Source organism: Nannobrachium achirus (genome assembly GCF_963921795.1).
Source record: "Nannobrachium achirus genome assembly, chromosome: 2".
Classification (NCBI taxonomy): domain Eukaryota; kingdom Metazoa; phylum Chordata; class Actinopteri; order Myctophiformes; family Myctophidae; genus Nannobrachium; species Nannobrachium achirus.
This window is the reverse complement of record NC_137811.1, coordinates 61,614,294-61,627,380: the sequence shown is the minus strand read 5'-3', so window position 1 is coordinate 61,627,380 and position 13,087 is coordinate 61,614,294. Positions and strand designations below refer to the sequence as shown.

At 45.1% G+C, this 13,087-nt stretch overlaps 1 protein-coding gene across 2 annotated transcripts in view; it reads left to right on the top strand.

Moving 5' to 3' along the window:
* The window catches only part of LOC308303162 (nectin-2), a 163,252-nt gene that overhangs the window by 28,695 nt on the left and 121,470 nt on the right, over positions 1-13,087 (top strand). The window lies entirely within an intron of this gene.

Sequence of the window (13,087 nt, the reverse complement as noted above, 5' to 3'; positions counted from 1 at the left end):
ATACACACACACACACACAGGCACGTGCACACGTTATCTTTCTCGCTCACTCGCATCTTCCTCTTGATCTTGTGGAAATCTTGGATCAGCATGGCAGATCCGGTTGTTAATCTTCACCGACCCGCCTGGGAAAACCATTGATGATTAGAGAGCTCTCTGCTTGTTGTGAGCTTTTCCGGAATCTCACCGCTCGGGATTTTAATCCCTTCTGAAATCCCATAATGGGAAACGTAACGCATCGTCTAATTTGAAGATGCCCTTATAAAGACTATTGCATTGCATTGCAATGTGTGTGTGTTTCGTGAGGGTGATTGTGTGATAGACAGATGCTGTCTCATGTGCACGAGTGCGATAAGGGAGCTATCTCACGTCCTTTCGCCCCCGCGTGCACTCTCCTGATGATAAGATTGTAACAAGGCCACGTCACCGTGGGCTGTCGTTGCGCTTTAGGCTCCCTCTTTCTGAATATCCTTCAGAATATTTCTGACCCCGCACGCACGCACGCACCCGTGCGCGCACACACACACACACACACACACAGAGCGTCATCTGAAAATTCATGAGGAAGAATCATCACTCATTTCCTTGCTTCCCTTTGAGGAGTGTGCTAATTAGCTGGCGTCTCTGATTAGCCGGCTAGCGTTTGATCTGCGGGCGCTCATTCGCTCTCCTCTGTTAGAAAGGCTGCCTGCCTGGGCAGAGACACACACACATACACACACACACACACTCGTGCACGTACACACAGGTACACACACATGAAAAGCCCATATGTGAACTTTCAAATATGCAACACACGTCACGGTCACACAAATGTGCGCACACAGAATGTCATGCATACAAACACACACACACACACACACACACACACACACACACACACACACACACACACACACACACACACACACACACACACACACACACACACACACACACACACACACACACAGCTATACACACACTGCTACAAGCAGATTCCTCCCTGGCCTCGGGTGACTCTACAGGCGGCCTTTGATACACAATACCACTCTAACACACACATGCACATAATCTGTAACCTATAAACAAGCAAAGCAAGTGCCAGTTTCAGAGGCAGGGGAGAGAGAGGGAGGTCGGGGAGAGAGAATGCATGAGATTGTGGGGGGGAGAGGGAGAAAATGCTACAGTTAATATTTTACCGCACATAGTGGCTGAAATCCAGACCACATGTTTATTTTCACTTAGTGGGTTTCGGTCCGTCGATGTCAATTCCCTTGACTGGCCAACAGGACGTTAATGTTTTGCTTAGTAAGGAGGAGGGAAGACATCTTACTCAACTTTATTATAGCACGTCTAGTGACATAAATAAAGTGAGTTCATTGCCAATGGAGATGAAAGAAGGATTTGTGGATGTTAATTAAATTTGTGCTGATATAACCCACTACCCCGATTCCCCCCCATCTTCACCCCCTTCCCCTCTTGCTGTCAGTTCTCAGCAGTGGGGTCACGTCAAAGGTGGTGGTGGGGGGGCGGACCGCATGGCGAGCTTGACACGAGTAGTGACAATTCCCCCTGTGTGCGTGTGGGTGTGTGTGGCAGTGTGTGACGGGAGTGTGGTCTAATTACAAAAGAGGTCGTGATATTGGAAGGGCCAACCACCCTCCGCCACCCCAGCCACCGTCCCGTCTGTCTGTCTGTCTGTCTGTCTGTCTGTCTGTCTGTCTGTCTGTCTGTCTGTCTGTCTGTCTGTCTTTGTGTCCTTGAGGCTGGCCGGTGGAGCATGGCAAAGCCATCTCTCTGTCTATTCAGACCCCATGTTCATCCATCTCTCTATCCATCCCTCACTGCAGCTCTCTGCCCATCTATCACTCCATCTTAACGGGGTAGACGGTAAACAAAGCAGGCTCCTCCCGAATGTAATGACAGGGTGGAGGGGAAATGGCTTGTGTGTGTGTGTGTGTGCGCACGCATGTATGTGTCTGAAGGACCCTGTCTTTCGATGTGTTTGACTGTCTATCTACTGTACTTGTCTGTCTTTCAGTGGGTGTGTATCTCTCTACTTTTGTCTAGTCTCTCGAGGACAGACTTCTGTGCTCTTCAAGTGAAAAGGACCGACCTTTTCTTTGACGATGTCTAGCCAGATTGATGTTTGTCTGACTACGTGTATGTGTCTACACACTACACAGTGTGTGTGTGTGTGTGTGTGTGTGTGTGTGGCTTGCTTGTCTGTCTCTTTGTCCAAGTATTTGTATTCATGGCCGTATGTGCATTTCTGTACTTCCCTCTGGCTGATAAGTAGGAAGTGTACCTTGTCTTGAACTGCGAGAGAACAGCAATTTCACTTGAACATTTTCTCTGCTGTCAGCTGAGAGCCCAACCGTAACCACACAAACCCTAGCATCCATATTCACGGGCATGTCATTATAGGAAAACATTTGGCAAAAAATAGCAGATCTACAAGCTCACAGCGCGTAAATCAGCTATTTATAGATGTATAGAATTGTAGAAGAGCAAAGAAAGGAGGGGGCCAAGAATAGACCCCTGGGGGACCCCGGTCAACGAAGTATATATGGTTTAATTGGTTAAACAATGACTACTGGGCCAGTGACGAGAGGCATGGGGACTTGTCATGTAGTCCCTCCGGGACCTTGCAGGACACGGTGACTAAAGAGTGGCGCACAGGATATTTTTGGTAGCAATTACGGGTATGCTCTTCCGCTGGCAAGAAATCTAATCCCTAGACACGACCTGTGACCTTTTCTAAAATGCACAAATAGTAGTTACTGCTGTTTGCAGAGCAGCGATAGGCCCCCCCGACTCTCTCATAGACGTTGTGTGAGTATCACCTTACAGTATCTGTCGCCATACAGCCAGACGGCCATCTCTTATCATTGTCTGGTTCCGTCTCTTGGAATTGGCTCGAGGGGAAGGGATCGGGTTATTATTATAAACCTCGTCCTTCCCCTTAAGGTATCTATCAGTCTATCTGTCTTGTCGGTTCTTCATTTGTCCTTGCGTCCCCCTCCTCCTTTTCGCCCCTCAGCTTCGAAACGCCATGGTTGTTTCCCAAGGCTAGATGTCGATTGTCGACTGTTACTGCGAGAACAATCAAGTCAATCTTCTCCATTCAATAGGGAGAGGGAGAGCAAGGAATGGCTTGTATCTCCTGGTTGTAATAAATCCTCTGTTTGTTTGAAGCCACAAGTCCCTCCCCTTTCTTTTTTCCTCAGTCTCTCCACCTGTTCTCCCTGTTTCGATCCCCTCCCTGTGGTATCACCTTTCCTTTGCCCTCTTGTGTAGGAGAGCTCTGATAGTGAGACAGAGTGTGTGTGTGTGTGTGTGTGTGTGTGTGTGTGTGTGTGTGTGTGTGTGTGTGTGTGTGTGTGTGTGTGTGTGTGTGTGTGTGTGTGTGTGTGTGTGTGTGTGTGTGTGTGTGTGTGTGTGTGTGTGTGTGTGTGTGTGTGTGTGTGTGTGTGTGTGTGTGTGTGTGTGTTTTGTGTTTCCCATTGCCGAGTTTCATTCCACCCAGCATTCTATTGAGGTTGAGAGACAATGGGCTGGCTCACCTCCACCCCTCTCTCAAAAGGAAGCGCAAATCCCCCAAACACAGGAAGACGCTTCCGTTCTTCTACCAAACAAAGACTTCTCTCTGTTTCTTTTTTTCCCCTCTTCTTTTCTTTTTAAGTTATTGCTCCCATTTTGTCTGTCATCTTCCCATTCTCATCCTATTGTTCTCCATCTCTCACCTTATTCACCTCTCCTCTTGTTTGCTGCCACCTCACTATCTAATGTCACTGTCTTATTCATCTTTTTCTCCTTGTAAAGTGTCATTACAGTAGTTGCCTCATTTAAAAAGAAAAACTAATATTCACTACTCTGTATTTAAACAATACAGACAAAGGGATTTATATTGTCTGATCCAGCACTTTGTCAGGTCTCAAGTCAGCTACACAGTCGAGTGTTAATTTAACACTTCAGAGTGGAAAGATTTACCCATACGGGTCCTCTCAACTGTTGAATGAACACCCTGGATTTCACTGTGCAGTAGCCTAACTTTAATAATCCAAGTTTTACTTTAATGCCGGCAATCGTTAAGCACAGGGAGGTTTGGGGCTTGAATGGATTAAACTTTTCTCTATTTTCCTCCTGTTTTTTCATCCGTCTTAAGCCTCTGTGTGGGCAGTCCCAACTATTATTTTGACAGTGTTTGTGTTGAGGTTTCTATTTATTTCCTTATTTTAAATAATGGTGGATGTCTCATTATTAAAAAGACATCTTCACGACCCTTGTCTCTACTGTGCCTTTCTCAAATCTCTTTCGGTCTCTGAAAGCATTCTCTCTTCAAAATGTTTCTCTTTCTTTTTTCCAGTTACTTTTCATGATTCACTTGGTTCTGCCAGCTCCCCGCAATCTCTTCGTTTCACTCTTTCTTCTCTTCGTCCTTGCTGCTCCCCCTCTCAACACTCTTCTTTTCATCTTCAATTCATTACAGCCGGCTCTCACTTCATTTTCGTCCCCATGTTCTCTCTTGCTCTCTCCCAAGAGCCATACGTTTTTCATCCTCTGTCTTTCTCTGTCTTTGTCCCTTTGTCACCCGAAATACTTTAGACTATTGCTCACTTCACCTCACCCTTTGATTTAGAAAATCCCCTCCTGTTTCATCTGTAATCCATTCCGTCTGATTCTCACTTATTTTTTTAATTCTCTCACCCCCTCTACAAAGACTGCTGTTGTTCACCAACTCTGTTGTCAATGCTTCATCCCTCATCTTGCGTGTCATCACAGACAAACATCAGACCATCATCTTCCCACATGCTTCCTCCTGTTTGCTTTCCAATGCCCAACCCTCCTGTCGCCCACATGGCCCCATCAGTTTGACGTGCGCCAACAGCGCGTGGTTGAGCGTTAACGGATGGGCTGCTCTAATGGGATGGTTTCGGCCTCCCCATGCATTGTTAATGCTGTGACATGGGACTGAAATTGGATTGCTCCGTCTCTTTGATTATGTCTGTCTGTGTGTGTGTCTGTGTGTGCTGTCTGTACGCGCTGGACACCCATCGACCATACTGGGTCATCGGTAAAGGTTTGAGTGAGTGAACATCGGCTGGGAATGGCTGCTTGGGCAATGAGGAAGGCCCCCCGTTCCCCGATCCCTGACGAAGAGATGAAGGGGACCTGGGACAGGCAGAGAGAGACGCCAAAGGAGGCAGGAATAGACACGGCATAGACAGGATGAGATGGGGAAGACGGGAGGGGTGCTGACAGGAAATGAGAGCGATATAAAGGAGAGAGAGGTGAAGGGAAGGTTTGGGAACAACCGGGCCACGGTAACACAGCTGGGTTTTTTGTGTGTGGTTTGTCTGTCTACCCGACTGTGTAGGTTTCTTTGCTTAGTGCTTGTATGTATGCCTGTCTCTGTCTATTTCTGTGTGCGCGCGTGTATTAATTCTGTGGGGTTGTCATGGAATCCCTCACACTCTTAGGAGTTGTCAAGCCTGCCTTGTGTTAGATACTGTATATATATATTTATATATATTTTTCTTTGCACTCTAATTCAGGAAAAGAGGATCACACCCTGCCTGAAATATCCTTGCTGACACCACGGTTAGGCTCTCACAGCCTAAGTGTTGCTTGGGCGTGTTAGAATAGGAATGCATAATAATCACATTATGTTAACAAGTGACATTCGCAGCAGAGGCTGACAAACTGTGAGAGAGGGAGAGGGATGACGGAGGGGGATACAGTCACACAGCACACCTCAAAAAAACAGATATACGGACTGATGGACACATCTGCCTCCCATGTAGTCATGACTCTGAGGGAAAGGGAGAGAGAGAGGGCGAGAGAGATAAAGAGGAAGAGATTGGATGGTAATCGAGGAGCAGGGGAGGTAAATGAGGAATCGAGGGACACACATGGAGACAAACACACCGTCCGTCAGAGATACAACTAAGTGCACGCGCGCACACACATAGACAGACAGACACGCATGCATTTGTACATAATACATATAGCTTTAGACGTTTGCAGAGATGCCTGGCTCATGTCTCCACTGCCAGCTGTGCACCTGTGACTTCCTCTGATCCTTGTGCTCTATAATTCATTGCAAATCTATTCAGAGACACACAGACACACACACAGACACACACATTTAGACCGTCGGCCAGGGTCGGGTGTCTGATGAGGATTCATTTTTTTCAGACTGAGCGAGGGCTTGATTCGAAAGAAAAAAAGGAAGGAAGCGCCACATGCATAATGTAAGACCGATAAAGCAACTTTCCAGACTGACCCTGGATCAGTCTGAAGGTCTTGTTTACTTTGCATTGCTCTCGCATTAACATTTTGGAAGAGGCACACTGAGAGGTCTGGTCTCGCCGCAGCCAGAGTCCATATCAAACATAGAGGAGGGGAGTTGGCAGGATTAGAAGAACTGGAGAGCTGGACGGCACACAGGGCTAGAGGAAAAGGAAAACGAAGAAAGTCAAACAGAGAGAGGGTGAGAGAGAGCGAGGAGATGAGTGGTAGAGATGGCGACGAGAATGAGCTTGAGGGGATAAAACTGATTTATTCCAAAATGGAAAGACAGGACAGACACTCTGGTGGATGGGCTTTAAAAAAACGAAAATCAATGATGTAGAAAGAAAGCAGGATGTAAGATGATGTACAAGCTATTGTAGTCCAAAGAACTGAATGGAGCAGGGTGACTGTCAGCTGCCTGATAGTTGTTTGATGCAGTCAGTCAGTCAGTCAGTCAGTCTGTAACCAGTTGGTCAGTTAGTCTCTGTCCATTAGAAAGTTTGTCATTTATTTTACTAATGTATGTAGACAGCAGGTAGACAGTGGTAGTTATTAGTCTGACTCAGGAGAGAAAGTGATCTGTCCGTCCAGTAAAAAGCGTGTTCCCAACAAGGCTTCGCAGTGCCCCTTAACAGATTTGCTGCCACAGCACACGTTGCCCTTGTGACACTGGTTGTTTCATTTTTATGTTCTGTGCTGTATACATTTATTACAGTGCCCATATTGTTCAAGACGAGATAGTCGCCTGCCGTACCAAACATGCTCGTTAGGGATTTGTCCGAGTGCACTGGTTTGTCTCGAGGATAAACATCGGACAAGAAGTCAGGGACACCTGTGACATGCCTCAATATAATGTAAGGGAGTAAGGGACATTTACAGTACAACATGGATCTTCAACAGGGGGTCCTCAGAGTTACTGCAGGGGGGCCACCAAATCCTTGTGTGATAGGATAATTATTTTAAATGAAAAATTGAACCCTCGCATCCCTATACTCTGAGGAGAACTTCAGCCAAAAATAGCAGACAAGCTATAGATCGGCTATTTTTGGCAAATAGCTTTGGTGTAGATGTAAAAAAGAGCAGACCAAGTACAGAGTGAAAGGTCAAGTGTATGTATCGATGATTATGATTTTAAGTGGTTAAGTGTCAAACAAGTCTATGAATCTATCTATGAAATGATTGAAATCGATGAGAATCTCCATCACACGTTTGTACAATATATAGTGCTGCTTCATCACCCTCTTAGCTAAGGGGTCCTTGGCCTGAAAACGTTGAAGACCCCTGCTGTACAACATAGTAGCACACCTCCTCTGCAGAGCACTGCAGCTGGAAAACACATTGTGTCTGTTTTTCTAAATGTTGCATTTCCAAGGCTGACAGCTCTCTATTTTTCTTCTTTCTCTCTCTCGCTCTCTCTGTTTTGCTATCTTTGTATCTGATTATCTCTCCCTGATTCGCTCTTTTAATGCAGGCAATGGTAATACGTTGTATTTACACATAGGATCATTCTTATTCCTCTTTTTTCATTTTATTTATTTACATCCATCTTATGTTGCCAGGACATTAATACAAAAACACAATGCATAATTCTCAAGCATTTACAAGAATATACACTACTTTGGCAATCATTCAGCTGTTTCTCTCTATATACTATATCTCTCTCTCCCTTTCTGTCTGTCTAAAGCAGCGAGATCTTATCATTTTCATTGCCTCTCTGTCACACTTTTGTCTTTCCAGCTTTCTCTCTCTCCGTCTCCCTCCTCTTTCTTTCTGTCAATCTCTCTCTGTTTCCCCTTCTCTATCCCTCCGTTTCTGTCCTGACTTCTCTTCCTCATTCTGGGTCAGGTGCAGTGTAGATGTTGGTGTTTATCAATAATGAAGGGATGAGAGAGGGGAGGAGTGGAGTCGTGCTGTCGTTCTCACCAGGGGATGAATTATTCACCCAGCAGAGAGCACACAGCTTGTGTGTGTGTGTGTGTGTGTGTGTGTGTGTGTGTGTGTGTGTGTGTGTGTGTGTGTGTGTGTGTGTGTGTGTGTGTGTGTGTGTGTGTGTGTGTGTGTGTGTGTGTGTGTGTGTGTGTGTGTGTGTGTGTGTGTGTGTGTGTGTGTGTGTGTGTGTGTGTGTGTGTGGTCTTTGCCTCTCCACCTGTCTGTCCAAACGCATGTGCTTCTGAGGCGATTACGTCTGCTTGTAGACACACACATTTAAATGTTGTCTCAACATTTACCCGCCTTGTAGTTCTGATGACTGTGCAAAGCTGCTTTTATGTCCAGAGTGGTATGCCCCCCATGCCACCCTTCCCAGCTTGCACCTAATAAATGATTGAGTGTGCTGTGTCGCATTTATGTTGTTGTTGGTTGGTTGAAAGCAATGTTGTTTTTGACAAGGTGGTACATTATGCAGTATTGGTGCAGAAAAGTGTGTGTGTGTGTGTGTGTGTGTGTGTGTGTGTGTGTGTGCGCACACGTGCGTTTGTGCACGTGCGTGTAGGTGAATGACACAACAAACAAGAAGCATCTTGGTAAAATTTAGGGCTTACCCAAACTACGACAACTCCTGTTTGGAAGAACCGGCAGTACTCGCCCGACCTGTATTACTCGCCCGACCTGTATTATACCCCTGCTTTGTTATGTACATACCGTAGCTAAGAAAGGGAGGGAGGGAGAATGGAAAGCAGAAGAGAGTGAGAGAGAAGTTCAGAGATACATGAGGCTATTGTGTGTATGTAATTTCCTTACCAGGGACCCAGCCTATGCAGTGAACCAACGGAGGGCTCTCTTTGTGAATTCCCCAGCCTTGCCACTTTCCTCTTGGCTTCTCATGCATACTGTATAGAACCCGGGTCACAGACCGGATTACAGCCGCAGCAAACCTAGCTCTCTAGTACTACATCTGGGAAAAAAACAAAGAATTGTTCACATCGTTCATTAAAATAACATCTCCCACGTCATGCCAGAATCTGATCTACTGACTTGAGATGTGGAAAAACCTATTCAAATTCTGTATCTGTAAGTGGAAAATGATTTGCCCAAATCATCTTCCAATTTTCTTTTTTACTCTGTTGCTTCCCATTAAATCTTTGTTTGTTCAGAGGTTCAGTGAACAAACACAGGGGCACGTTGTTGGAGGAATGTGTAATCAGTGTCAATTAATTATGAATGTGATAATTTAATGAAGCCCGTTTTGGTCCACAAGTATTGTGTGATATCCCTTTAAAATAACATCTCCCACCCGAGTCACACTGAGTGTACGGGAGGCTGAAGGAGAGGAGATTTTTGGTTTGCTTTGCTTGCTGCTTGAGTGGGCTTTCGCCGAGGAGGATAGGTTTTTAGTCAACGTATGTTTATTCATGGAATAATTAATTCCTGATCCCTGCCAGGGGTATGATTATGATTAATATCAGTATAGCCTGCGCACGCGTTATGTACACATGATACACACCATCAGAATATGTATATGCTCACAAAGTCACTGTATGTACACACATCACATGGACAGGTGTACTGTACAGGATGTGCATGCATGCGGACGTACAGTAAATGGTCACATGCACACACGCGTGTGTGCACAAACACACTACTACACCTGTTCCTCCCATGGCAGATTTCTCTTCCAGCTGTTCACTCTTTGAAGCCTTTCCCTTTCTCCCTCCATCCTTCTATCCAGATCTTCCTTTCATCCCCCCACACACGAGGTCCCATCTCATCTGTCTTCAGTGTCAGTCTAGCCCAGGGGTTCTCAAACCTTTTTAGGCTATGACCCCCAAAATTAACATATATGAACTGGGGACCCCCACCCTGACAAGCACTTGGAATTGTAGGTCTTACATTTAATGTGACTCGGGTTCCGCAGATGAATAGGCTATTGTGAAAATAGCAGATCTACATGCTCACAACGCCTCACACGGCATTGTGAGCATGTAGATCTGCTATTTTCACAATGTTCGCCTCTTGCTTACTTTAATATTTGACACTTTGGCCAGTTTGGTATTAAAACGGTCTTGAAAATCCTTAAATTGTCACTTTATAAATGTGCAGATACCCTACACTAATGTTGGTTTGTTTACCGTTGAGTGAGCCTTTTCTTTTCTTTTTTTACATTAAGCTAATCATCTGGGGACCCCACAAAATAATTTGGGGACCCCAAGTTGGAGAACCACTAGCCAAGCAGCCCATCCACCCCACTGTTCCTCATTTCTTCAGCTTAATCTTTTCCAGTATTTCATCACGAAACACAGTGAAATCTAACTTCTCAACCCCCCCCCCCCCCGTTTCCGTCTTTACTATTGCATCACAGAGGTTAGCCCCCCCCCCAACTGCCTCACCCTATTGCAACCACACTGTAACATCTCTCCTCTTCTTTCTTTTGTTCATCTGCATCTAATGATTCTTTTATTTTCCCCCTTTCCAACATGACCTTGGTTGCTTTACTATGCAGATGCACTGTTATTTCTCTTTTTACAGCCTATAATATGGTCTGTCTGTGTGTCTGTCTGTATCTTGTCTGTGTGTGTGTCTGTTGTCCGGAGACCAAAAAGCGCTCGACAGATGAGCGCCACATTTTCTTGTGCACACAGCCAGTAGACCAGCTTAGTACCCCTACCCCTATGCATTTTTTCCACGTTGTTTTATATTTCGCAAATTATTTAATTTTATAATGTTAGTGGCGTTCTAATCAGGCTTAAACCTTGCCCAGATTTAAAGTCACACATACAGTAGATATAGATACAACACTTACAGTAGAGATAAAACACTTAAAGTAGATATAGATACAACACTTACAGTAGATATAGATACAACACTTACAGTAGATATAGATGCATCATAGCTGACTGACGCCACAGGCTGCCGACATGAAGTCCAAGATCCACTTGAAATCATGTATTTCCCATGTGGATTTCGAGATCCACATGATTAGATTCTTCTTTTTCTAGTCTGGGGGCAAATGTCAACCCTTCACCCCCGCAGCATGCGGAAGGCTCACGTTAAAAGTAAAAGGCTGTAGTGGAGCTGTCATTGGAGAAGGATCATCGTAGCATATCTGTGTCTAAAATTGAGCCTTTTTTCCCAATATGTGGTTATTGATTGCCCCCTTGACAGAGAGAGCGAAAGAGAGCCAGAGTGAAAAGGTCAATGAAAAATACTAGGCCCCACACGCTTCAAGTCTTCATTTCTTGGTTTTATTCTCGGCGTGTCAAAGTGCCTTGCCTGTCAGAGGCTGCGTTCCCGACCTGGCTCCCTGCATACCAACTACCCCCGCACATGCGGCAGCGGGGAAGGCCTAAAATGTGTGTGTGTGTGGATTGGCGATGTAATGTTGGTGAATGTGAGTTCACTATGCGCACCTGTGCATGCTTGTAGTTCATGTATGTACGAGGGAGAAATTGTGAGACATAACTATGATATTGGCTGTGTGCAAGCCAAGGACAGGTCAGTGAGAATGCATTCACAGTTTGAAGGGGGGCATTGTGTGTGCTCAATGGCACATGCAGTCATGTGCTCATTTATTCCGTGTAGGTGTTGTCTTTGTTGCATGTGTTTGCAATGTTTGTGCATTCACACGGTTTCTGTGAATGTTATGTGTCCATGTATACTTGTGTGAGAACGTGTACATGGGGCGCCCGCTGGCCTGGTGGTCAAGGCGCGTACCATATACTAGGCTATGATGCCTGCTGGCGTCGCCGGTTCGATTCCCGATCCGGACTACCGTTGCCACATGTCATTCCCCATCTCTCTCCCCATTTCCTGTCAGTCTACTATCCTGTCAAAATAAAGGCATAAAAGCCCAAAAACAAATCTTTAAAAAAAAAAAGAAAAAAAAAAAGAACGTGTACATGTGAGAGTATGTGAAGGTCAAAAAGAACTAGTGCTGCAACAGTGTCGGGTAGCAACAGCAGCAGAAGGCAGCATAACGTCAGCTCTGTTCCAAAATGCAGCTGATAACAGCGATTAACCTACAATGTAGCAGCAGCACCATAGAAGATCTGTCTGGGTTTGACTGCAACTTTCATACCGTAGATAGATACTAGGCAAATCAATAAATCATAAAAAAAGAATCATGTATGTGACTAGATATTCAAAATCTCAAACTGACACTGACTGGCATTCTTACTTCACATACCATAGCAAGGGTCTGGTTGCAATAAATGACAAACTTGTGTTCTAAGCAACAATCGATTTTAATAGCGGTCCTGTCACAGCATTGTAGACTGACACCACTCATCCAGTAGCCGTTGCTATGCTTTATTGATTGACACTCCTTCAGATCAATACGTGTTTAATCCCCACGTGTTTGCCTGTTGTTTGTGTTCTGATTTGTAATTTAGATTAATGCAAATGGGAACATGAGACATAAGAAATGTATTTTTTAAGTTCTGGAAACATAAAACGACCAATAGACCCTTTAATTGCAATCCAGACAGGAAGACATTTGTGTATTTCAGATATTTCTCAGGACAGTGAGTGGACATCCAATGTTCAAACTGGGACTGTCCCGGTCAAACCAGGACATCTGGGTCACCCTAAACTGTTGGGAGTTGGGTTGTTCAACAGGGAAGCTAGCTAGCTCTCATTATGTCCTGAACAATGGCTGGGATTGAACAAGGTTGGAAGTACAGTCTGTTTCATTCTGTAAACAATAACACTGCTGTCCTAAACGTTCCAACCTTGTTGAACTTCCTGTTTGTAACCGTTGCCCTGGGAAACAACAACGCGTCAAAGGAGTAGTTCACCCCCAAAATGACTTTTTTCTATCGATTACTCACCCCATGGAGACTAGTTTTTGTCACATTCCTAAGCCAATCATTTG